The 25,285-nt window shown below is 30.9% G+C and overlaps 2 long non-coding RNA genes and 1 pseudogene across 2 annotated transcripts; all 3 read left to right on the top strand.

The window, feature by feature from the left end:
* Positions 1–3,682: 3,682 nt before the first annotated feature.
* On the top strand, positions 3,683–5,378 carry LOC129920613 (phosphatidylinositol 4-kinase type 2-beta-like; annotated as a pseudogene).
* Positions 5,379–19,098: 13,720 nt separating this feature from the next.
* LOC129920615 (uncharacterized) lies at positions 19,099–19,715 on the top strand. The gene is made up of 3 exons (XR_008773277.1): positions 19,099–19,291; positions 19,377–19,515; positions 19,587–19,715. It is a non-coding gene; the product is annotated as an uncharacterized LOC129920615 (long non-coding RNA).
* Positions 19,716–22,519: 2,804 nt separating this feature from the next.
* LOC129920614 (uncharacterized) lies at positions 22,520–23,361 on the top strand. Its single transcript, XR_008773276.1, has 3 exons — positions 22,520–22,846; positions 22,932–23,070; positions 23,142–23,361. It is a non-coding gene; the product is annotated as an uncharacterized LOC129920614 (long non-coding RNA).
* The last annotated feature ends 1,924 nt before the right edge of the window (positions 23,362–25,285 follow it).

Here is a 25,285-nt window from a genome sequence, read left to right as displayed (position 1 = left end):
CCAAAAAGGAGTGTATCAAATTTAATCAATAAGATTCAATTATTAATCTTGCATCTATTTTGACTTACAAGCTTTTATATTTTGCATCAACTCCAGAAACTATTTTCATAGATGGGTTCCATATCCCATGGACTCGTATACTCATTTTCTCTAAGTATTCTGGTAGTTAAAGTTGGATCGTTCAAGTGGTCTGACCAAGCCAAGTTTTTCCGATGCTCTGGCCTTCCACATGCGGATGTTCATCTCGTCCGATCCAGAGAAGACGTACATATTTGTTGTCCAAACTACAGGCGACGCAAGCAAGGCTTTGCACTCGCTTTAGGTGATATACAGGGTGATTCAGGAGTAATGTGCCAAAAAGCTAGAGCGTGTAGGTTAGGTCAAGATAAAAAAAAAATCTTATGAGAGGGGGGGTCTATTCCAATTCGTGTAGCGGGGAGGGGCAATTTAAAAAAAATTGACTTAATTTGGAAAAAAAATTATTAAAAATTAACGGTTATACTTACAATAACGTGCTATACTTTTTTTTATTAAAGCCAAAACATTAGTCTTTTACAAAATTTGTAAACAAAGCCATTTTATGGCACAGTTTTTGAAAATTTAATTTTTAAAAACAAAATTTTGAAAAAAAATTGGAAAAAAAAAATTTCAAACTACTTTTTTTCAAAATTTCATGTAATAAAGTACTAATTTAAAATTAAAAATCGATGCTTTTATTTATTTTTAAACAGAAACAGAAAACCAGATTCGAGAAATTAACAAAAAACCAAAACGGCTTTTTTCTAAAAAAAAACCTCTTTATATTCTGTTTTTACGTAGCTGGACTTGTTGATAAATTAATTTATGAAACATTAACAATTCGTCAATTATTTTTTAACATTCAGACTTAAATAAGGATACAATTAAGTGATACCGTATTGGATTAAGGCTGAGTGGACCACGTAAAAATCAGGCTATCGTTTACAAATCGGTGCATAACTTTCACATTTTTAAAGATAATTGAATGAAATAAATTTTATTATTTAGATAATAAACAAGGCTAAATATCTTGATCCCTACAATTTCCAAATTTGTGCACTTGTAATGAAGAGAGAACAAAACATGATAAAATTTTCGTTGTTTTAGAACGACCTGAAACCCTGAAAGACATTGGTTTGTTTCTTAGTTAGACTAAAATTTTTATTTTTTTTATTTCTATTTTGGATTGAGATTGAATCAAACTACGGAGTAAAACTATTTTGAAAAACTAAAAATGTATTTTTTCATAGAAAAAAATTAATCGAAACTGAAGCTATTTTTCCTTATGTTAGAATATTTGAACATGTGTAACTTCTGCAATTATTAATAAAATTCATCGAAATAAAAAGAAATAAGTTACTCAACTCAAATACTAACACATTGATTAGTTAAAGAAATTTATATTAAGTTTTAAGGTCTTAAACAACAAAAATAAAGTTAAAAAGTCATTTTTTCTTAACTTTTTTAAAACAAAGTGGTTTAATTTCTTTGTTTTTCAAAGTATGATTTTGATTTTTATTTTATTTAAAAGCTTAGTTTATTGACTATGGAGTAAAGCTATATTTTGTTGGAAAATATTATTTTGTAACCCTCCAATCGCTTTTTAAGTAGTCCCAAAAACAATAAACTGTACTAAGAAACCAGAATTTTTAGATTTTTTGTTATATTTTTTTTATTTTTTTTCATTATTTTTTCTATCAATATCAAGTTAGAAAACAAGAATTGCTATAATAGTTTTCTTACAATTAATTTTTGAAAAAGAGTCTACTTTCCATTTTTTTCCTCAGAAATTCATGGAATGCGTATGTATTGGAATTTGTAGTTTAAACAAATTCCGCTGGCGCTAGTTGTATCTCTCTCTCTTTATTATCTTCTATTTTGTTTCTACATGATCTCTCGCACTCGCTCTGTCGAGTGGTTGTTTGGTGGTATAAAGAATAAGATGAACTTAGGTATCTACATTCTACATATTGTTTGTACATAGGTTTTTCCATAAAAAAGGATTGGAGCCAGGCAAGCTCATCGCGCATGCAAAGTGTTGTATTTTTTTTGCGAAAATGAGAGGATACAGGAAATGGATCTCTCGCACGTTCGCAATGTATGGTATCTGGTGTTGCGTGGTAGGTATATACTCCAGTCAAAGCGTCGGAAAAAAGGGCCTCACCTTGCGATGAGAGGCACTGTCAGTTTTTATTTCATGGATCGATAGGGGTATATCTAAAAGGCTTAAACCCAATTTCTCACCACCTGATCATTCTTTTTAGCGGAGTTATTCACAAAAATGCATTTTTTGGGATATTTTACTTCTAAGCTAATATCTTTGCTCCAGATTATCGTAGACCAAAAAATAAACATACATTCTCTTCCTTATAATATTTTCTATCGTTGTATGTAATTTCATTGTATTTGAGTGAGTAAATATAAAATGGCAACCATTTAAAATCAAATTCTTGTTGTTAAAAAACACATTTTTGTCATTATTTCGAAAAAAGCTTATATCATGATTGACATTTTTCCAACCTATTTTGTAGCCCTGTTCATGTCCTGCATTTTACAGAAAAAATCAGCTCTGTATCACCAAAGATGGCCGAGCTATTGATAAATGAACGCATGCAAAACCGGTGCGAAAACACCCAAAAATATCGTTTTTTGGGAATAACTCGACTTCAGAATGTCCTACGGCAAAAAATAAAGCAATGAATTGTTCATTACAACATTTTCTATCAATTTAGTGCACAATCTTTTTGTTGAAACAAATAAAAAATAAGTAATATTAAGTCAGTCGTTTTTTTGTTTAGCAAACTCTCGCCTTATTATTTTGCAAACGGTGCGAGTATTGGCTAAGAAAATAAAATATTATTGTAGTCCTTTAAATTATCTACAATTTAAAAAAAAAATTAGCTCTCTATGACCCACACGAGCAAGGTCGTGACGCTTTGACTGGAGTAATATGGAATAGGACAAACGAGTTTTTTTTTGTATTCTTGTTTTTTTTTTTAAACTGGTTTATTTATTCCTTCCTCTATGCTTGTAGGCAAACCCGTATGACGTCAGAAGTTTCTCATCTCTTTTGGGTATCTCTGAGTTTGACTTGTGTCACATATACGTGTATTCGCGCCAAATTTCATTTGTTTTTATGCTGCAAACATTTGTGCTGCTCTATGAATGTTGGAGTGATTCTGCTTCTGATTCTGTTTTTAAAACCAGAAGAGAAATTCTCTTTTTTTCAGAATCAGAACTGTCAGTTTTGCCCAATTGAACGCTTTCAGATTGCTTTTTTTTGCTTCCAGATTGCCAATTAAAAACGCCATTAATGTCACTTAAATTCATAAGTGTTACCAGCTCCAAAAAAAAATTGAATGAACTCTTTTTCGCGAGAAGATGTCGCTACGGTATGTGTGTAAAAGCTTTTCACTTTTTGTAAAGCTTTTCACTTTTCCACTTTTTGAAATTTTTTCAAAAAGTGGCCAATGTAGTTAAGCCTTTAAAGCCATAACTACAATGGGCACTTTTTAAAAAAATTATAAAAAGTGAAAAAGTGAAAAGCTTCCATACACATACGTTGGCGACATCTTCTCGTGAAAAAAAAGAGTTTATTTTTCTTGCAGTTGGTAATACTTATCGATTTAACATTTAAGTGACATTTGTCAGTAATAATAAACAAACAAAGTAAAGAAACAAATTTTTGAGGAAAAAAATTTTTTACCAAAACCAATAGAAAAATTCAACAAACTATACAACATAATGTTCTGGAAACATTACGTCCATGAAAAACCCTCTAAACCATTATATTAGAGGAGAATTTGTTGCTGTTTTCTTCGAAGAGGATACATCAACATTTTCGCGTGGTCGAATAAGATCAAATCTACAGTAACAACGATACAATTTGTATGTCGATGAACTAAAGTGTCTATCTCGAGTCCCACCTGGTCTGGGTTTCACCCAACTAAGTTTTTAGAATAGACGATAAGTCCACCACTAAGACGATGACATTATCTTCCTGAGTCCGTTAAGCGAACGCAATGGATTGAATCTATTAAATCGTTAAGGAATGTAAGTTGTTCCTTTATCCTTTCACAACCCTTACCCCCTCCTTCTATGTAGTATACATATTCCCTGAGCAAAAATTATCAATGCCTTCTGGCTATGCAAGAAAGCATGAAGGCTGAGATAAGTTCCTATTTGTTGCGCTTCAACAACGACGATAGAGTTGTAGGAGAGTTTTATATTACTGTGTAAGGACTAAAGAGTCTCGAATCTCGATCATCCAGCAGATTTGTATATTCGCATTGAGGTAGATTCGTATGGTTTGTGGATGGGCAGCGTATTTCTCCTTCAAGGTATTCTGAAAGGTATTCACATGGTCTGACCAGGCCAATAAGTCTCAAAACTTTTAGAATATTTAAATGATTTCTAGTTAGAAGGGATTTGTGTCATCTACATTAAAATATACCTAATACATTGACTTGCAAACATATCTAAATATAATGCATATCAAATAACATAAAACTTTTTCAGAACTTCAAACAGAAAGTAGTGGCAGTATTCAAACCCAAAAACGAAGAGCCATATGGACAAATGAATCCAAAACGACAAAATGGATGCACAAACTGTGTTGTTTTGGACGTGCTTGTTTAATTCCGGATCAAGGGTAAGGATTTAAATCATTTTACTAAATAATACAATCTCTGATAACTTGTTATTATTTTGTTTCAGATATCTCTCGGAAGCTGGAGCAAGTCAAGTTGACCAAAAAATACAATTAGGCGTTGTACCGAATACACGAATAGTTCGTTTAGTTGCCGAGACATTTAATTATGCCCGAATCGATAGACGAAAAGCGAAACTAAAAAAAAAAAAAAACAAATCAATGAAGACTTCCCATCACAAGATTTAATTGAATGAGCTTTCCTTTGAAAGTTAGTTTTTCAACCCTAAATTGTTTTTGTATAGAAAATGTTATGTTAATTATTAATTTTTTAGAAAGGATCATTTCAAATATTCGTGCAAAACTACAGGGAGCTGATTACTGCCTACGACGTTTTGAAAACAAAGCTCTAACATCTGTCCTAGCTAAATCTTTTCAATTACAATTTGAAAGATTATTTCTCTTAGACTACAAATCATAAGAAACACATATCGTGGGAACGATAATTGGCTAGTAAAATATGATCAACCAAAAATTGTTAAACAAGTTAATGATACTGTTATGCCAACAAGAACAACTGAGATTATCCCAACCGAGTCATCGAGAACTGATGGAGTTACATCTCTAACTGATAAAGCAATATCTTAATCCAGATAACACAAATAATTGGAATGTTGTTCAATTGCCAGAAATTAAAATCGCCGCTATCTTATATTTATAATTCTCCTGTGCGTTTGTTTGTGACCCTACTCCTTCTAAACGACTTGATAGATTTTTCTGAAATTTGGTGGGGGTGATAAGGTCCATCCGAGACAGGTTTTGTTTTATAATTGGACCCAGTAGGTGGCGCTGTTGACAAGTTATATGCAAATTCCGTATTTGGGGTCGAATGACTGAACAGATTTTTGTGAAATTTTGTGTATGCGATAAGGTCTATCCGAGACAGGTTTTGCGTTATAATTGGACCCGGTAGGTGGCGCTGTTGTCAAGTTATGTATATGCAAATTCCATATTTGGGGTCGAAAGACTGAATAGATTTTTGTGAAATTTTGTGTGTGCGATAAGGTCCATCTGAGACAGGTATTGTGTTATAATAGAACCCGGTAGGTGGCGCTGTTGTCAATTTATATGCAAATTCCGTATTTGGGGTCGAATGACTGAACAGATTTTTGTGAAAATTTGTGTATGCGATAAGGTCTATCCGAGACAGGTTTTGTGTTATAATTGGACCCAGTAGGTGGCGCTGTTGACAAGTTATATGCAAATTCCGTATTTGGGGTCGAATGACTGAACAGATTTTTGTGAAATTTTGTGTGTGCGATAAGGTCCATCCGAGACAGGTTTTGTGTTATAATTGGACCCGGTAGGTGGCGCTGTTGTCAATTTATATGCAAATTCCGTATTTGGGGTCGAATGACTGAACAGATTTTTGTGAAATTTTGTGTATGCGATAAGGTCTATCCGAGACAGGTTTTGTGTTATAATTGGACCCGGTAGGTGGCGCTGTTGTCAAGTTATGTATATGCAAATTCCATATTTGGGGTCGAAAGACTGAATAGATTTTTGTGAAATTTTGTGTGTGCGATAAGGTCCATCTGAGACAGGTATTGTGTTATAATTGGACCCGGTAGGTGGCGCTGTTGTCAAGTTTAATTCAAAATCCGTATTTGGGGTCGAATGACTGGATATTTTTTGTGAAATTTTGTGTGTGTGATAAGGTTTGCCCCAGACAGGTTTTGTGTTATAATTGGACCCTCCCAAGTAACAATTTCAAACCTCGGTTACAAAATAACCAAAGTTATAAAATAACTGCAAATAACCGCGGTCATAAAGCGGCTATAAACGGGTTGTTTAAAGTCTGTGGTTAATTTTAGGTTAGAAAAAAAACCCAGTATTTTCGAAGGTTTGTTTTGGGTTAAAATTATACGTAAAATAAACTTTTAAGTCATAAATTAGTTTCAAAAATTCCATTTTTAAACTAAGGAAATATTTTGGCTATTTATTTACTTTTATAAAACCCAGGTTACATTCTTGTTATTTTTTCAACCCAATTTTTTTGGTTAAATTATAACCTCAGTTTGAAGTTGGTTTTAAAATAACCAAATTTCTTCAAAAGTTTCAGAAAAGTATTTTAATAACTCGTTTTTGACACAAAGTCATAAGTAAGTTTTTAAATAACTCCTAGATTTGTGTTTTAAGGGTTAAAAAATAACCAAATTTTGACTCCAAGTTTGAAGTAAGTATTTTAATAACTTTTTTTTCGCACAAAAAGTTGTTTTTAGGTTAGAATTTAACCAAATCTGATCTCAAAGTTTTAAATAAGTATTTTAATAACTCTTTTTTTACCCAAAAAGTTTTTTATTGCTTATAAATTAACCAAATTTTATCTATAGTTTGAAACGAGTTTTTAAATTACTCACTTTAAGATGGAAGTTGTTTATTGGTTTAAAATTAACCCATTATAAATCCTAAGTTTAAAGTAAGTTTCTAATTAACTTCTTTATTTGTCTTTTAAGGGCTAAAAAATAACCAAATTTTCATTACAAGTTTCAAGTAAGTATTTAAATAACTCCTTTTTTACACAAAAAGCTTTTTATAGACTAGAAATTAACCAAATTTGACCTTAAGTTTGAAACGAGATTTTAAATTACTGACTTTTTACCATTAAAGTTGTTTAGTGGTTTAAAATTAACCCATTATAAATCCTAAGTTTAAAGAAAGTTTCTAATTAACTTCTTTATTTGTCTTTTATGGGCTAAAAAATAACCAGATTTTCATTACAAGTTTCAAGTAAGTATTTAAATAACTCCTTTTTTACACAAAAAGCTTTTTATAGACTAGAAATTAACCAAATTTGACCTTAAGTTTGAAACGAGATTTTAAATTACTGACTTTTTACCATGAAAGTTGTTTATTGGTTTAAAATTAACCCATTATAAATCCTAAGTTTAAAGTAAGTTTTTAAATAACTACTATAAGTACGCATAAGTTTTTAATCAACTCGTTATTTACCTTTTAACAACATTGGTAATTTTTCAACTAAGTTCCAACCCAATTTCAACTAACCAATAACTCTCTACACATACACATTCACCATACTCGAGCGTCGCGCGTCGCCTATCATATTTTTGTCTCTCATTTTTCTCAGATCTCTCAGTATTCTTTTGTGGCTGGTGGTGACAACTTATTGTGCGCGAAAGTTATTGTGAAAAAATATAAAAGTAAATTAAAAAAAATATCTATCTGTGAAAAATTATTAAGAGGTAAGTTATTTGTTTATAATTTATTTTAAATATTAAATATTGTTGTTTATGTTGAATCGGGCTTTTTTGGTCACTTCCTTTCATATGCAATAAAAATCTTTATTTCATACTATTTTTTTTTTATTTTATTTGCATATAAAAGGAAGTGACCAAAAAAGCCCGATTCAACATAAACATTAATAGTTCAAATAATTGGTCAAATTATCATTAATTTAATTAATATTAAATATTGTTATTTGTTTGTAATTTATTTTAAATATTGTTTAAAAAATAACTTCTGAGTTTGAAAAATAACTTCTGAGTTTGAAAAATATCTTCTGAGTTTGGAAAATAACTTCTGAGTTTGAAAAATAACTTCTGAGTTTGAAAAATATCTTCTGAGTTTGGAAAATAGCTTCTGAGTTTGGAAAATAACTTCTGAGTTTGCAAAATAACTTCTGAGTTTGAAAAATATCTTCTGAGTTTGGAAAATAACTTCTGAGTTTGAAAAATATCTTCTGAGTTTGGAAAATAACTTCTGAGTTTGAAAAATAACTTCTGAGTTTGAAAAAATAACTAATAATTGTTAGAATGGAGTTTGCAACATATCGACATGGCATCCCAGTTATCTATGGTTCAAGCTTAAAAAAAAAACAAATTTTTTACGAAAAACCGTTCTATTCTAAATTTTTAAGCGTTTATAAATCAAATGAAGAAGAAAATTTGCCTAATTTTTATAACATAGAAAATATTTCCTCTAAATTTTTCAAAATAACTTTACCAAACACTGAATCTGTTTTTTTTCCATTAGTACATTGTTAATCAAAATGTATTGTGTTGTGGAGACGCTCGAAGATGAAGGGAAGTTCGTGACGGCAGTTCCCAAAAATTGGGTCATCGATGGAACGAAGCTATTATGGCCAAAGTCCAAGAAAGATTCCATTTGCGGTCGGAAAAATTGCATCACAGCATCGGATGATTGGCAAAGCATAGCATGCAAATTAATATTTGATGACATCGGTAAGATACAAGTTTAACTACATCATTTTTATTTTATTTTTATTAAGTTCACTTAGACCACTTTTCTCCAAGTAAAATTTTATTCGTATCTAAACTTAAAGCAGTTTATCCTGGGGGCCTATTTTTGAAAGCTTAGTTACGTTAATTTTGATACACTTTAGGTCCCCTTTCATATACTTAAAGTAATCGCGGTTATGACCTTTCAATATTTAAAAAAAAAGTTTTTTCCTCAAAAAATTTCCAACCATCTCCAACATTTTTTTGGAATATACTGAACGTAGGGATAAATAAAACTCTTAAACATTAAAAAAATCCAATGTATTTCTCATATATCAGCAGCGTACTTGGCTTTAGAGCTTGACCCTAATAAAAAAAAAACACAACGAACGGTCTAAAGTACACATATAGTGGAGTAACTAAAGCTCAAAAATTGGCAATATTAGGGAACCCGGCTGAACAGCTTAGATTTTGATGATCTTTTTTTCAAAATTCGGTTATTAAAAATACTTTTAAGTCTATATATTAAAAATTGGCGGTGTTGTCGTTTTGATTTTTTAAATTTAATTGAAGATTTTTTTTTAAATTAAATTTTTTTTTAACAAAACCATTTTTTTTGCTTAAATTTCATAAAACAAATGATAGCAAAAGATTCTCTATGTTATTTAAGGAAAAAAAATAAAAGGGACTAAGGGACAATCTTCCATCGTTTAAGAGATAAAAGCAATTTTCTCATAATCTGACTTCAAACACAAAAAAAATATTTTGAAAACAACGGCAACACCTACAAGCCTACAACATTTAAATATACATTTTTAAAAAGCTAGAAGCTTAGTCATATTTTTAAAATTAAAATTAAGTTAATTGAATTAAGAGCTTTTGAAAGAATGGTATCTGAACTCAGATTTTTGAAAAAAAAAAATTATTGAAAAAATTTTAAGATGTCGTTTTTTAAACTTTTTCGTAATATAAAATGCATTTATTTTCAAATTTTTCTGGCCACATTTATTACGATTTGAAATTATAAAAGAAAATGTCAATATGTATTACGGTAAATGAAAAAAAATAAAAATTATTTCATTTTCGAAGAACTTTTTTTATTAGAAGTTTTGAAAAAAAAATTTACTTTTTTGTTTTTTAAAAAGTTATAAAGTTATTTTTTCTTCAGTCAATAGCCCTTATTGTTGAAAGTTAAATAGCAAAAATTTAAAGTTCTTATTTACCAAAGTCTTTGAGAAAATTAATTATTTCAATGCAAAAATTCAGTTTTTATCAAAATTGAAATTGAAATTTTTTTCAAAAACTCTTGATTAAATTTAGTGGATTTAAATTTAGGAGATAAGAATGAGCTTCTGGCTTTTTAAAAATGTATTTTAATATATTGTAGGTGTTGCCGTTGTTTTCAAAATATTTTTTTTGTGTTTAAAGTCAGATTATGAGAAAATTGCATTTATCCCTTAAACGATGGAAGATTGTCCCTTACTCCCTTTTATTTTTTTTCCTTAAATAACCTAGAGAATCTTTTGCTATCATTTGTTTTATGAAATTTAAGCAAAAAAAATGGTTTTGTTCAAAAAAAATTTAATTGTAATTTTAAAACACAATACGGCAACATCGGCAATTTTTAATCTATAGACTTTAAAGCATTTTTAATTACCTACGTTTGAAAAAAAATCGTCAAAATCAGAGCTGTTCGGCCGGTCTTAAGCCACTTCACCTTTTGAACAAATATTTTCTTGTAGGGTCAATGTGGGTAAATGTAAACAATTTCATGTCTTTTTTTTCTTTCGACTTTAGATTTTTTTATGTTTTCACGGAACAACTTGAATGGTATCTTCAAATGCAAATATGAAGTGATGGCAATTCTTCTTTATAAATATAAACAAATATTTCCCAATTTGTTTACATTACTGTCAAATATGGCATGTTTACAAATACCCCACCATGTTTGTGTTTTTTTACAAATTTGGGGTAAATGTAAACGGTGGTTTAAAATTTAGAATTTCCTCTTTATCATATGAATAACAACTTGAAAAACGTTCAAGAAGGTATTTGACAAAAACTTTTTCAAATTCCAATAAAAGTTTTTGTTTTCTTCCTTTGATTCTTTATATAGGCGCCCAATATGCATCCTGAGCAGCTCTGAACGTCATATTTTTTGTTTTTTTTACGTCAAAGGCCGATTTTGCAACATCATCCACTGAAAATGATGGTGTTGGCTACTTTAAAATGTGACTCCGCGGCACTTTAGCAGTAGTAATTGACTAAAAATATGTTATTTTTATTAAAACCAATAATTTCACCAAAAATGTATGTTTATATTTACCCCCAGAATACGTTGTTTACATTTACCCATTATGAAAAATATTCTGGGGTAAATGTAAACACATGCAAATCGACATAAATGTCCTGTATTTTAAAATTTGCCTGTATCACATAGAATCTACATCAAAATTAAAAACAAAAAAATATTTGCAAATTATACTGACTTTATTGAATCTGCAAAAATATTTAATTTTTCTGAAAGACCAACGACTTGTTTGGCACTTTAAAAAATTATCTTTCACGGAAAATACGCTCGTCGAATGAATTCTCTCTTGACAGCAATGAGCTTGACGTATAAGTTAAAAGATACATGCGTCCGCGATTTGTACTTATGTATGCATCAAATAGATTTAACTGAAGCTTGTTATGAGCCATGTTTTCATTTACCCCTGTTTACATTTACCCACATTGACCCTATCCCTTTCATGCCACTTATATTTACGACGAAACATGTATTTCCTTTTAAGGTTCCTGGGAGGAAGCAGTTCAGAAGGCAAAGGATGCCGAGTATTTGTCTTCTTCTGAAGAAAATACGGAAGAAGAGACCATCGACACCAATTCTTCGGAATACATGACAGATCTGAACAAATTGATGTCAACTTTGATTCCTAATTCTGGTAAGTTTAAAATGTATAAACATGGGAACAAAGTAACTAATTTTGTCATACTTACTTCTAATTTTCAAGACGTTTCCCCGTTCACCAACCCAAATGAAGATGTTACCATCACTAATGTCATTTCCGAGTTATACACGCATGAAGGTATAAAAAATGTATTTTAACACTAGTACCATTTTTAAAGTCGTTTTTAAACTCCAGCTTATCTTAGACTGGGGTTTATCCAATGTTATTTGAATAGGATAAACCCCTGTCCCTCTTAGTAACAGCTGAGATAGCATATTAGTTCTTTCACTAACCGTATTACTTTTTTTTTGTATTTTACTATAACTCTTATTTTAAATTGTTTATAGGCCCCAGCACCAGTACCCAATTCAAGGAACTGTCGTCCAAAATAGACGAAATTTTGGAAAGACAGCGTTCCACTGAGGTGAAGGTGCAGGCCATGCAAGGAATGCTGGAGGCATTCATGGCGAAGTCCGAAGTTTCGGTCAATTTGTTGGCGTCCAAAATTGGAAAAGACAATGCAGAGGAAGTGGATGAGGAACTGGAACTTGATGAAATTTTCCCACTTACCTCTGTCCAACAAATTGAGGAAATGGAGGAAAAACTCCATCAAAATGGATTGTTAAAAAAAAAATTGGAAAGTACCAAAATATATGAAATATTTGAATTTATAAGATATCAATAGATTCTATATTGATTTCATTTTCATTTGTTACTTCTCTAAAAATATTAAGTTTATGTTGATAGGTTATTTTTATCCTGAAATCTTTGAATGCAATATGACACAGACCAATAAAATTGATTTTTTTTAATATTCTTAAACAAAGCCACTTATGCTTTTGATGTGCTGAACTATAATTCGAAATCAGAATCTTCCTGCCAGCCCTCGTTTTTGAGGTACAGGTATTCCATCAGAAAATTAAAATAATAACCTGGTATATCTCATAAACGAGAGCTGGGACTGTGCCTACATCAGCTACATTTATTTCAACAAATGATTTTGACAACTTAGGTAAATAATTATGTCACACTTGTCGTCTCCTTTTTTCAGAGAGGTATATAACTTTGATTCAGAAAATTTAAAAGTTTAGGGTCTGTGTCATATTGCACTCAAAGATGCGAAACTTAACACACTTTAAACCACATTATTTTTAAAACATATTTTTGTTTTCTTTCAGGTCTGTAAGTTGAGCTCATATGGGGGGGTCAACGGAACGAAAACGATCCGCACTATATGCAAGTGCATTTTTACAGATGCACTACTGGCGGAACATTCTTGGCTGGGCACAAACGCCAAAAAAAGCTTCAGCCAATACAAGTTTTTATATAAAACTATAATGGAAGCGGTCCGAACAAGGTTCCCCACTTACAGTGAAGCCGAGGGTGCTTCATTTTTCAAAACTTTTTTAAAGCAAGCCCCATTTCGAATGGGAAAACCGCCCACGTAAGTTAAAAGAAAAAAATTATAATCAACATTTAAGTTAACATTTTTCTCTTTACAGTTCCAACACCAGCTCCTCTACCTCTGACGGGCAATCCACGACATAGGTTGTTTTATTTTTAGTTTTATTTTTAGTTTTATTTTTAGTTTTAGTTTTAAATTCATTAAAAAATAATGTTTCACTTAACTTAAATTTCAGCGTTCTTATTTAAAATATTAAATTTTCAGCTGGGAAGAATCTTATGGTTTGCAGCATGTTGGTAAGCAAACATTTTAAAGGTTTTTTAAAATCTGTAAATAACCGGTTATAAAAAAGCCGTGAAATAACATTTTACAGATTTTATAAAAAACTATAAATAAACGGTTATAAAAAAACCGTCAAGTAACGTTTATTACAGGTTTTATAAGAACCTGTACGAAGTTATTTACAGGTTTTATAAAAACTGTAGGTAAATGGTTATAAAAAAACCGTCAAATAACGTTTATTATAGGTTTTATAAAAACCTGTACAACGTTTATTACGGGTTTTAAAAAAACTGGAGGAAAACGGTTAAAAAAAAAACCGTCAAATAACGTTTATTATTATGCAGAATGGCAGTTGTGTGTCACACTTAATGTGACGCAACGCTCAGTGGGCCAAGCCAACTTCCAGAATGCAACTCAGTAGGTCAAAGCTGAGTAATGCATTTTGGAAGTTCTTAAAGAAGTTCCAGGTTGGTCTATGGAACTGCAGAGAGTCCGATTGTAACCATTAATCTAAACGGTTGTTTCAATAAAACGTCATCGAAAGAACTTTAACATTGGCGCAGCCGGTCCGCGAACCTCGGTTTTTAATCATTTCACCTCGCGAACTAACTAAATTTTTTTTTTGTTTTTTGTTTTTTTTTTTCTCTTCGTAAAAAAATAATAAAAAAAAATAAAGTGTTTTGTATGACGTTTCATACTTACGTGAAGAGTACGCACAAATAAAATCAATATCAGGTGGTGTGCAAGAACAGATAAAAATAATTATACATATATTTATATCAACAGAATACACTACTTAAAGAATAGACTCAAATTGTGTGCAGGTAAGTATTGTATTTTTTTTGTCTCTTTTATAATTTTGCTACAAAATACTAAAATGAGTTGTAAAAAAAATGCTAAAGTTGTTGGATCTTCTTTATTCAATCAACGATCCAAACAAACAAAGTTTGTAAATTTTAAACAAACATACAACCGGTTGAATGACGACTCCCCCCAGTCCAGTAGACAATTAAATAGGTTCTCAAAGGAATTCATTACATGTGAGTTCTGTGGAAAACAAAACCACACCTATATTAATTGTCAAATACGTTACAGAACATCATTCTGCTACACTTGCAGAACTTTTGAGCATACACAGAATAGTTGTCCCGGCGCACAAAAAACAGTGACGCAAACAACTAAAGTGCCTAAAGTTAAGTGCATGTGGTGTTCTAGGAAGCGGCATTTGGAGGAAGATTGTTTCTCTAAGAGAAACTATTTCAAAGTCAAACGATTAGATGGCCAGTTAAAACCTTTAAACTGCGCCCCGAAAACTTTGCCCTCCAAAATTACAACGCCAAAAAGTCTCTCTTCACAAATGATGATATCATCAAAATTATGCAGTCAAGCACCGCATATGATATCATACATTAAATATGAAGACACTTTTGAAATAAACAAATGCAAAGCATTGAACCCAGGCAACGAAAAACGGCAAACACAAAAAAAGAATGCAAAACTTCATTCTATAGTGTCAAATTGCTTTTCGTTTCCTAAATCAAAACAAAAAATAAAACAGCAAACATATGGGTCAAAACTTAACCTAGGTCAGTTTGATCTATGGTTACTCATTATGAATATTTATTTTGTTTTGATAGAGTGTATTGGGTTAAAATTGTTGTATCTCTGGCGTTTATGTCTAGAAAAGTTTAAACTTCTTTATTGTTCTATCAAGAAGAAGAAAACAAATAAAAAATACTTTAAAAACACTCGTAAGTACAAAGTGTTTATTGAACTGCCGGTGCCATTTGTCAAGGGAAGTAAAATACTCGTTCTTGTCGAGAAAGGGGCAGATTCAAAACCTTCAAAATATGGTCAGCCAAAAACGAAACTTTCAGGCAGTGGAGATGTGACCAATAAAATAAGATTTGACAGAAAAACAAAAAGAGTAAATAAAAGTAAACACAAACTTGCTTACAAAAACTCAAATAAGTAATTTCTATTTAAATACTTATATATTCAAAATTTGCATTTAAAACGATTTGCAATAAATAATAACGAATTCTTTTATTTCAGGAAACACAGAAGTTTATTTTTTTTCTGATGATAGCTAGATCAAAAAAAATGGTAACGAAAATGAAAACACTTATGACTATAACAACCGTATAAATTTGCAAAACGATTAAAAAAATAAGCAAAAAAAAAAAAAAAAAAATTTTGTAACCAATTACAGCCAAAAAAGCAAAGAATTTTAAAATAACACAGATATAAACAACAAATTAATTTCTAATAAACATATGTATGTAAATTTACATAATACATATAATGTTCTTTTAAAATCAACTAACTAACTTAATTACAAAAAAAAATTCAAATATTAAATTTTTATGAAACTATAATGCAAGAAGTACTTAAAAATTAAAGAAAAATAAGGAAAAAATATTGTTAAATGTAAAAATAGTATAAATTTGAAAAAAAAAATATAATAAAAAAATATTAAATTTTATAAAAAAAAAAAAATACAAAGATATTAATTAAAAACTATTATGTAAAGTAGAACTAAATTTAAATTGAAATTGTTATTTAAATACTTTAAAACTTTAAAATGAATGGCCACGAAGTTTATGTTTGGGAAAGGTGCTGTGGACTGTACAATGTACATAAAATGTTCTGCCAGTACTAGAGATACAAAATTGAGTTCCAGGTGGGGAGGGGAACCGCCTATCTTTATCTCTGCCTCAAACACACACTATTGCTCACATAAAAGCTACCACATTTAACCACAATGATGTTTCACCCATGCCAGGAAGCTGTAAGATCTAAGGGATATTTTACTCGAATTGAAGTAGTTACAATCATCAACATACTAGATGGCAAGCTCAGCCGTATTAGTTGAAATGTAGTTTAACTCAAAGCCGAGATAACATGTCGAACTGCACAACAGTCACCTAATAGGCAACAGTGCTGATGTCGGCGATCCCGGTCCTGCTTAAAATACCTTCTGGAAACATTCAACTTCGATAAAATAAATCAATACCCTTCGAAGATGTTTATACTTCAACATCATCAACCCAGAATTGTTGTTATACTTCAATAATAAAAATGTGTTAGAAGCTTAAGCAATTGCATCTTGTGCGATTAGATATAGAAATGGCAATTGGTTCTCCCGAGTTGAAGCAGACTGAAGTCAAGGCTAATAATTCAGTACCTACATGGAAACGACAATCATCGACTCCGCAGCAAGCCGTTAAACAACACCAAACTTGAACAAACTGACCGAGCAAAAATATAAATTTAAATTAATTCAAAATATTAACTAATTAATTAAATAAAAAAAAAGAAATTTACAGAAAGAGAAATACAAACATGTTAGTTGTATTGAAATTAAAAGATACAACATAAGCACTGTTAAAAAAAAAAGGATTTTATTTAACCTTTTTTAAATAAACAAAAAAAAGAATTAATTGTAAATTGTTGTTAGAATTAAGCTGTAAGAATTAAATAAAGAAAAACACTCCAGTTCCAGAGACCTGGCTTGAGCTTCCTAAGGGGGGAGGAATGTTATGCCCACATTACCTTACAACCTAACCCACTGTTCCTACTGCATACTAATTATGCAGAATGGCAGTTGTGTGTCACACTTAATGTGACGCAACGCTCATTGGGCCAAGCCAACTTCCAGAATGCAACTCAGTAGGTCAAAGCTGAGTAATGCATTTTGGAAGTTCTTAAAGAAGTTCCAGGTTGGTCTATGGAACTGCAGAGAGTCCGATTGTAACCATTAATCTAAACGGTTGTTTCAATAAAACGTCATCGAAAGAACTTTAACAGTTTTATAAAAACCTGTACAACGTTTATTACGGGTTTTAAAAAAACTGGAGGAAAACGGTTATAAAAAAACCGTCAAATAACGTTTATTACAGGTTTTATAAAAACCTATAGGTAAGAGGTTATAATAAAAACCGTAAAATAACGTTTAAAACAGGTTTTATAAGAACTTGTTATATTACAGGTTTCAAAAAAACCTGTAATAACGTAAATTACAGGTTTTATAATAACCGTAGTAAAACGGTTATAAAAAAACCGTCAAATAACTCAGTACAGGTTTTTTTTTAAACTGTATAATAACGGTTTGTAAACGGTCATAAAATAGCCGTAAATGGTTTATTTCAAGTTCTTCTTTAACTTAAAATAAACAGTTAGGGTCAATGTGGGTAAATGTAAACAATTTCATGTCTTTTTTTTCTTTCGACTTTAGATTTTTTATGTTTTCACGGAACAACTTGAATGGTATCTTCAAATGCAAATATGAAATGATGGCAATTCTTCTTTATAAATATAAACAAATATTTTCCAAATTGTTTACATTACTGTCAAATATGGCATGTTTACAAATACCCCACCATGTTTGTGTTTTTTTGCAAATTCGGGGTAAATGTAAACGGTGGTATAAAATTTAGAATTTCCTCTTTATCATATGGATAACAACTTGAAAAACGTTCAAGAAGGTATTTGACAAAAACTTTTTCAAATTCCAATAAAAGTTTTTGTTTTCTTCCTTTGATTCTTTATATAGGCGCCCAATATGCATCCTGAGCAGCTCTGAACGTAATATTTTTTGTTTTTTTACGTCAAAGGCCGATTTTGCAACATCATCCACTGAAAATGATGGTGTTGGCTACTTTAAAATGTGACTCCGCGGCACTTTAGCAGTAGTAATTGACTTAAAATATGTTATTTTTATTAAAACCAATAATTTCACCAAAAATGTATGTTTAAATTTACCCCCAGAATACGTTGTTTACATTTACCCATTATGAAAAATATTCTGGGGTAAATGTAAACACATGCAAATCGACATAAATGTCCTGTATTTTAAAATTTGCTTGTATCACATAGAATCTACATCAAAATTAAAAACAAAAAAATATTTGCAAATTATACTGACTTTATTGAATCTGCAAAAATATTTAATTTTTCTGAAAGACTAACGACTTGTTTGGCACTTTAAAAAATTATCTTTCACGGAAAATACGCTCGTCGAATGAATTCTCTCTTGACAGCAATGAGCTTGACGTATAAGTTAAAAGATACATGCGTCCGCGATTTGTACTTATGTATGCATCAAATAGATTTAACTGAAGCTTGTTATGAGCCATGTTTTCATTTACCCCTGTTTACATTTACCCACATTGACCCTATTTAATAACCGTAAAATCTAGGTTTTTAAAAACCCAGTGGGTTTTTTAAAAACCCGATTTAGACGTAGTTAAAAAATAACTGACCATTTTCGGTTGTGGAGACGTTTCTGGAACGTCTTTAAGACATTTTTTTAACGAGTTTTGTAACTTATCCGTTAAATAACCAGAGTAAATATCCGGTTTATTTTCCGCTTTTTAACCACAAAATGTTATTTGGGCTGTAGGTTGCGCTGTAGTCAATTTATTTGTGCTCCACATATCAACCGAACCGAGTGAACCGGAAAAAGTTTAACACATTACAGGGCTAAAATTTGAAAACGAATACTTGGAAAGGCGGAACGAAGTCCGCCGGGTCAGCTAGTAATTTATATATATATATATCCATTAAAATGGACTGGCTTTTACATTTCCATTTAAACATTCAGATTCATGGCGTGCATATCCATACCATTACGCGTGGTTGCCTTTTAGTGAAGAAACCAAACAACTTGTCCTTCCTTCGTTATCCGATATGAATTTTGTAGAGGAACTGTGCAATGTATTAGTTTAAGGTTTGGATGAATTTAATTTATTTTGTTATCAATAAGTTAAATTACAAATTTTTTTTGGCTTTATTTCAAAATGAAAAAATTTTAGCAAGACAAAGGATTCGATAGAAAATTGTATTAACGTCAAATGTCTGTGATGCGGGGAAAAATTTTAAATTTAACTCAAGCCTCAAGGACGGTAAATCTCCCGTTCAACTAGTCCAAATGCCAGCAGTGGTCATTGAAAAGTAAATTTTTGTTTCCTTTTTCTTCTTTTCAAAATTCAAGTATTTAGTAAAATTTTTATTTAATTTTTCAGAAGTGAACCGAAAAGCAGATTAACCTCGTTTACCCAGCGCTTCCAATAAAAAAGCCCATTTTTTTCATGGTGCTAACGAGAAGGCCAAGTCAAGTAATGATACGTTTAAATTTTTTGTTTTGTAAATATAGGTGAATATTTTATTTATTGAATAAAGTTAATCAGAAGTTAACACGGAAAATTAAATTTGATTGTCAGCTAAAAATTCATTCAGAGTTTATTTTGATTAGTTTTATGTTTTCTTTTGAAAATGAAGACAGATTAATATGGGAACCATCACAAGTAAGCGAACATGAAACATCGGTAAACATTTTTTTTGAATTTATGCCATGTTTTTAGATATAGAAATGGCAATTGGTTCTCCCGAGTTGAAGCAGACTGAAGTCAAGGCTAATAATTCAGTACCTACATGGAAACGACAATCATCGACTCCGCAGCAAGCCGTTAAACAACACCAAACTTGAACAAACTGACCGAGCAAAAATATAAATTTAAATTAATTCAAAATATTAACTAATTAATTAAATAAAAAAAAAAGAAATTTACAGAAAGAGAAATACAAACATGTTAGTTGTATGAAATTAAAAGATAAAAAAAAAGATACAACATAAGCACTGTTAAAAAAAAAGGATTTTATTTAACCTTTTTTAAATAAACAAAAAAAAGAATTAATTGTAAATTGTTGTTAGAATTAAGCTGTAAGAATTAAATAAAGAAAAACACTCCAGTTCCAGAGACCTGGCTTGAGCTTCCTAAGGGGGGAGGAATGTTATGCCCACATTACCTTACAACCTAACCCACTGTTCCTACTGCATACTAATTATGCAGAATGGCAGTTGTGTGTCACACTTAATGTGACGCAACGCTCATTGGGCCAAGCCAACTTCCAGAATGCAACTCAGTAGGTCAAAGCTGAGTAATGCATTTTGGAAGTTCATAAAGAAGTTCCAGGTTGGTCTATGGAACTGCAGAGAGTCCGATTGTAACCATTAATCTAAACGGTTGTTTCAATAAAACGTCATCGAAAGAACTTTAACAGTTTTATAAAAACCTGTACAACGTTTATTACGGGTTTTAAAAAAACTGGAGGAAAACGGTTATAAAAAAAACCGTCAAATAACGTTTATTACAGGTTTTATAAAAACCTATAGGCAGCGTTACCGTTGAAAATTTTTGAAAGGTCGCTTAAAAAGTCGCTTTCAGAAAAAAAAGGTCGCTAATCTGAAAAATTGAAAAAAGTCGCTTTTTTGTCGAAAAAGTCGCTATTTGACAAAAAAAAAGTCGCTAAACCGTTTTCATATGTTTTTACATAGAAAAATAAACACAAGTTGTCTTGAAACAAATTTTTTACTAACAACAAAAATAATAACAAAATTATAAACTAAAAAAACAGTCTTCATTTTAGGAACTTAAATTTAGTTGAAAGCTACGCTTGGCCCGTAACATTTGAAGTTTGAAACATTTAATTTGAACAAAAATAAAATATTAAATGAAAAAAGGCCTTCAAGCTTTCCAACACATTTTTTCATTTTCAAATTCCATTGAAAACTCCCTCTTTTTGTTCGGCTATACGCGTAATATCTTCGACCAATGACCGTTATTTTTAATTGTTTTAAATAAAAGTAGAAAATCGCACAAAAACCGAATGTTTTTCGACAAGAAAAACAAAGAAAATTTGTTATTTTTCTATTTATAATTGTTTCAAATGACATTTTATAAATTAAAACAAAAACAAACTTCCTGTTTACTGCTATTGAAATATTAAAATTAAAGGCCGACCTGACAGATTGGTGCCCATTTTTGACAAGCAAATTTTAACAACGTTCGGAAGATATTATCTTATTATGTGTTTGTGTACTGTGGTGGTGGGTATGGAAATGGATGAGTTTATGGGTAGGCGTTTTTCTTTTATAACTCAAAAAAAAGCTCTGAACAGAGCCAGAACATTCTGAACACGCTCTGAATAGCCTCTGAACAAAGCTTGTTCTGAGCGCTCAGAATTATATTTGAAACACACCTGAACATTTGTCTATTTACTTGTAATTTACTTTTACAGAAACAAGAAATAAAATTTAAAAATAAAAAAACTAGACCGATTATTATATTATTAGTTTTGAAATTTTTTTTCAATTTCACTCGCTAAATGCTTGTGTTCAGCATTCAACTCGGTCTGCTCAGTTATTTTATTCTGAGTCCATCGATGGTGCTCTGAACAAGCTCAGAATACGTTCAGAACGAAAAAAGAAACACAAATTTGAAGCTCTAAATGTTCAGAATTAAAAAAGAAATAAATTTTTAGAAAGAAAAAAAAAAGTCGCTATTATGAAATTAGTGAAAAGGTCGCTTTAAATAAAAAGTCGTCGCTTGGTCGCTAAGGCTTCAAAAAGGTCGCTAATAGCGACTAAAGTCGCTTAACGGTAACGCTGCCTATAGGTAAGAGGTTATAATAAAAACCGTAAAATAACGTTTAAAACAGGTTTTATAAGAACTTGTTATATTACAGGTTTCAAAAAAACCTGTAATAACGTAAATTACAGGTTTTATAATAACCGTAGTAAAACGGTTATAAAAAAACCGTCAAATAACTCAGTACAGGTTTTTTTTTAAACTGTATAATAACGGTTTGTAAACGGTCATAAAATAGCCGTAAATGGTTTATTTCAAGTTCTTCTTTAACTTAAAATAAACAGTTATTTAATAACCGTAAAATCTAGGTTTTTAAAAACCCAGTATTTGTAGAAAAAAGTGGGTTTTTTAAAAACCCGATTTAGACGAAGTTAAAAAATAACTGACCATTTTCGGTTGTGGAGACGTTTCTGGAACGTCTTTAAGACATTTTTTTAACGAGTTTTGTAACTTATCCGTTAAATAACCAGAGTAAATATCCGGTTTATTTTCCGCTTTTTAACCACAAAATGTTATTTGGGCTGTAGGTTGCGCTGTAGTCAATTTATTTGTGCTCCACATATCAACCGAACCGAGTGAACCGGAAAAAGTTTAACACATTACAGGGCTAAAATTTGAAAACAAATACTTGGAAAGGCGGAACGAAGTCCGCCGGGTCAGCTAGTAATTTATATATATATATATCCATTAAAATGGACTGGCTTTTACATTTCCATTTAAACATTCAGATTCATGGCGTGCATATCCATACCATTACGCGTGGTTGCCTTTTAGTGAAGAAACCAAACAACTTGTCCTTCCTTCGTTATCCGATATGAATTTTGTAGAGGAACTGTGCAATGTATTAGTTTAAGGTTTGGATGAATTTAATTTATTTTGTTATCAATAAGTTAAATTACAAATTTTTTTTGGCTTTATTTCAAAATGAAAAAATTTTAGCAAGACAAAGGATTCGATAGAAAATTGTATTAACGTCAAATGTCTGTGATGCGGGGAAAAATTTTAAATTTAACTCAAGCCTCAAGGACGGTAAATCTCCCGTTCAACTAGTCCAAATGCCAGCAGTGGTCATTGAAAAGTAAATTTTTGTTTCCTTTTTCTTCTTTTCAAAATTCAAGTATTTAGTAAAATTTTTATTTAATTTTTCAGAAGTGAACCGAAAAGCAGATTAACCTCGTTTACCCAGCGCTTCCAATAAAAAAGCCCATTTTTTTCATGGTGCTAACGAGAAGGCCAAGTCAAGTAATGATACGTTTAAATTTTTTGTTTTGTAAATATAGGTGAATATTTAATTTATTGAATAAAGTTAATCAGAAGTTAACACGGAAAATTAAATTTGATTGTCAGCTAAAAATTCATTCAGAGTTTATTTTGATTAGTTTTATGTTTTCTTTTGAAAATGAAGACAGATTAATATGGGAACCATCACAAGTAAGCGAACATGAAACATCGGTAAACATTTTTTTTGAATTTATGCCATGTTTGGTTTTTGGAAATTGTTTATTTTTTTCGTATTGCTACGTATTTATAGGTTCGGACCCGTGCAATACGAGAACTTGTCCAATTCTACTTTGGAATAAAGCTGAAAGGCGTGATAAGGATTTCGTTGATTCAGATACCATTGATCATATGGTTACGTATTTGAATTATGATGACCACATATAAGCGGCGGAAAGCAAAATTGTTCTAAGTCACAAAAAGCAAATTTAACAGGGAGCGATTTTTAAGTTTCAAATTGATTGAGAGTGATATTTTTTTGCTCCTCGGTAGTTCAAGTTATGTTTTTTATAAAGTTTGGTCTTCCCTTTTGAAGAAACGATACAAACTTTCTTCATTAGTAAATAAATACTATTTTTTAATATTTTTAAAAACTAAGAACCCAAACTTGGATTTATAGAACAATTCCTATACAAGTACGCACTTTCCTTAAATAAAAAGTGGACTTAGAAGAAAATATGATGGGACTTAGAACAATCAAGAATACTCGGGTCTCATTTTCAGAAGGCTGCTTGGCTGTTTTTATAATGTGATGTACCATTAAATTATATTATCTGCTGAAGAAATTTCTTAGACAAAAACGATTTTCAAATTCGGAAAGAGCACCCTCATATTACTAAAATTGCATCATTATCTCATTTTAGGTAAGCAGTGGATTTAGAACAATTTTGCTTTCCGCCGACAACAATTCTAAATAATAATCTAAACAAATTTTCAATGATATATTTTGTTTTTTTTTTATAAATTATGGAATAACAAACGAAAATATCAGCTTTGTGCTCGTTTCTTTGTACTGGGATTGAATGTCGATAGCGTAGGCGTCCTTTAATCTTCCGGCACTTTGCAAGATAATTGTTTGATTTGGATTGATCTGTTTTTGATGCTCTTGCTGTTGCTGTGGAGGTGTTAACTATGCTGGATTCTGAGTATTAACAGGAGGTGTTCGGAATTTTTAGGTTGTGGTGGAATTTTATGACCTTTATACATGTATCCAATACGCTGATTCTTTACTTGTCAGATATCCAAAAAGGAGTGTATCAAATTTAATCAATAAGATTCAATTATTAATCTTGCATCTATTTTGACTTACAAGCTTTTATATTTTGCATCAACTCCAGAAACTATTTTCATCGATGGGTTCCATATCCCATGGACTCGTATACTCATTTTCTCTAAGTATTCTGGTAGTTAAAGTTGGATCGTTCAAGTGGTCTGACCAAGCCAAGTTTTTCCGATGCTCTGGCCTTCCACATGCGGATGTTCATCTCGTCCGATCCAGAGAAGACGTACATATTTGTTGTCCAAACTACAGGCGACGCAAGCAAGGCTTTGCACTCGCTATAGGTGATATACAGGGTGATTCAGGACTCAGGAGTAATGTGCCAAAAAGCTAGAGCGTGTAGGTTAGGTCAAGATTAAAAAAAATCTTATGGGAGGGGGGGTCTATTCCCCTTCGTGTAGCGGGGAGGGGCAATTTAAAAAAAATTGACTTAATTTGGAAAAAAATTATTAAAAATTAACGGTTATACTTACAATAACGTGCTATACTTTTTTTTATTAAAGCCAAAACATTAGTCTTTTACAAAATTTGTAAACAAAGCCATTTTATGGCACAGTTTTTGAAAAATTAATTTTTAAAAACAAAATTTTGAAAAAAAAATTGGAAAAAAAAAATTTCAAACTACTTTTTTTCAAAATTTCATGTAATAAAGTACTAATTTAAAATTAAAATTCGATGCTTTTATTTATTTTTAAACAGAAACAGAAAACCAGATTCAAAAATATGTTGTCGTTTT

The sequence above is a fragment of the Episyrphus balteatus genome, chromosome X (assembly GCF_945859705.1).
Source record: "Episyrphus balteatus chromosome X, idEpiBalt1.1, whole genome shotgun sequence".
Lineage (NCBI taxonomy): Eukaryota > Metazoa > Arthropoda > Insecta > Diptera > Syrphidae > Episyrphus > Episyrphus balteatus.
The sequence above is the reverse complement of the archived record's forward strand: the minus strand, read 5'-3'. Positions and strand labels throughout refer to the sequence as shown.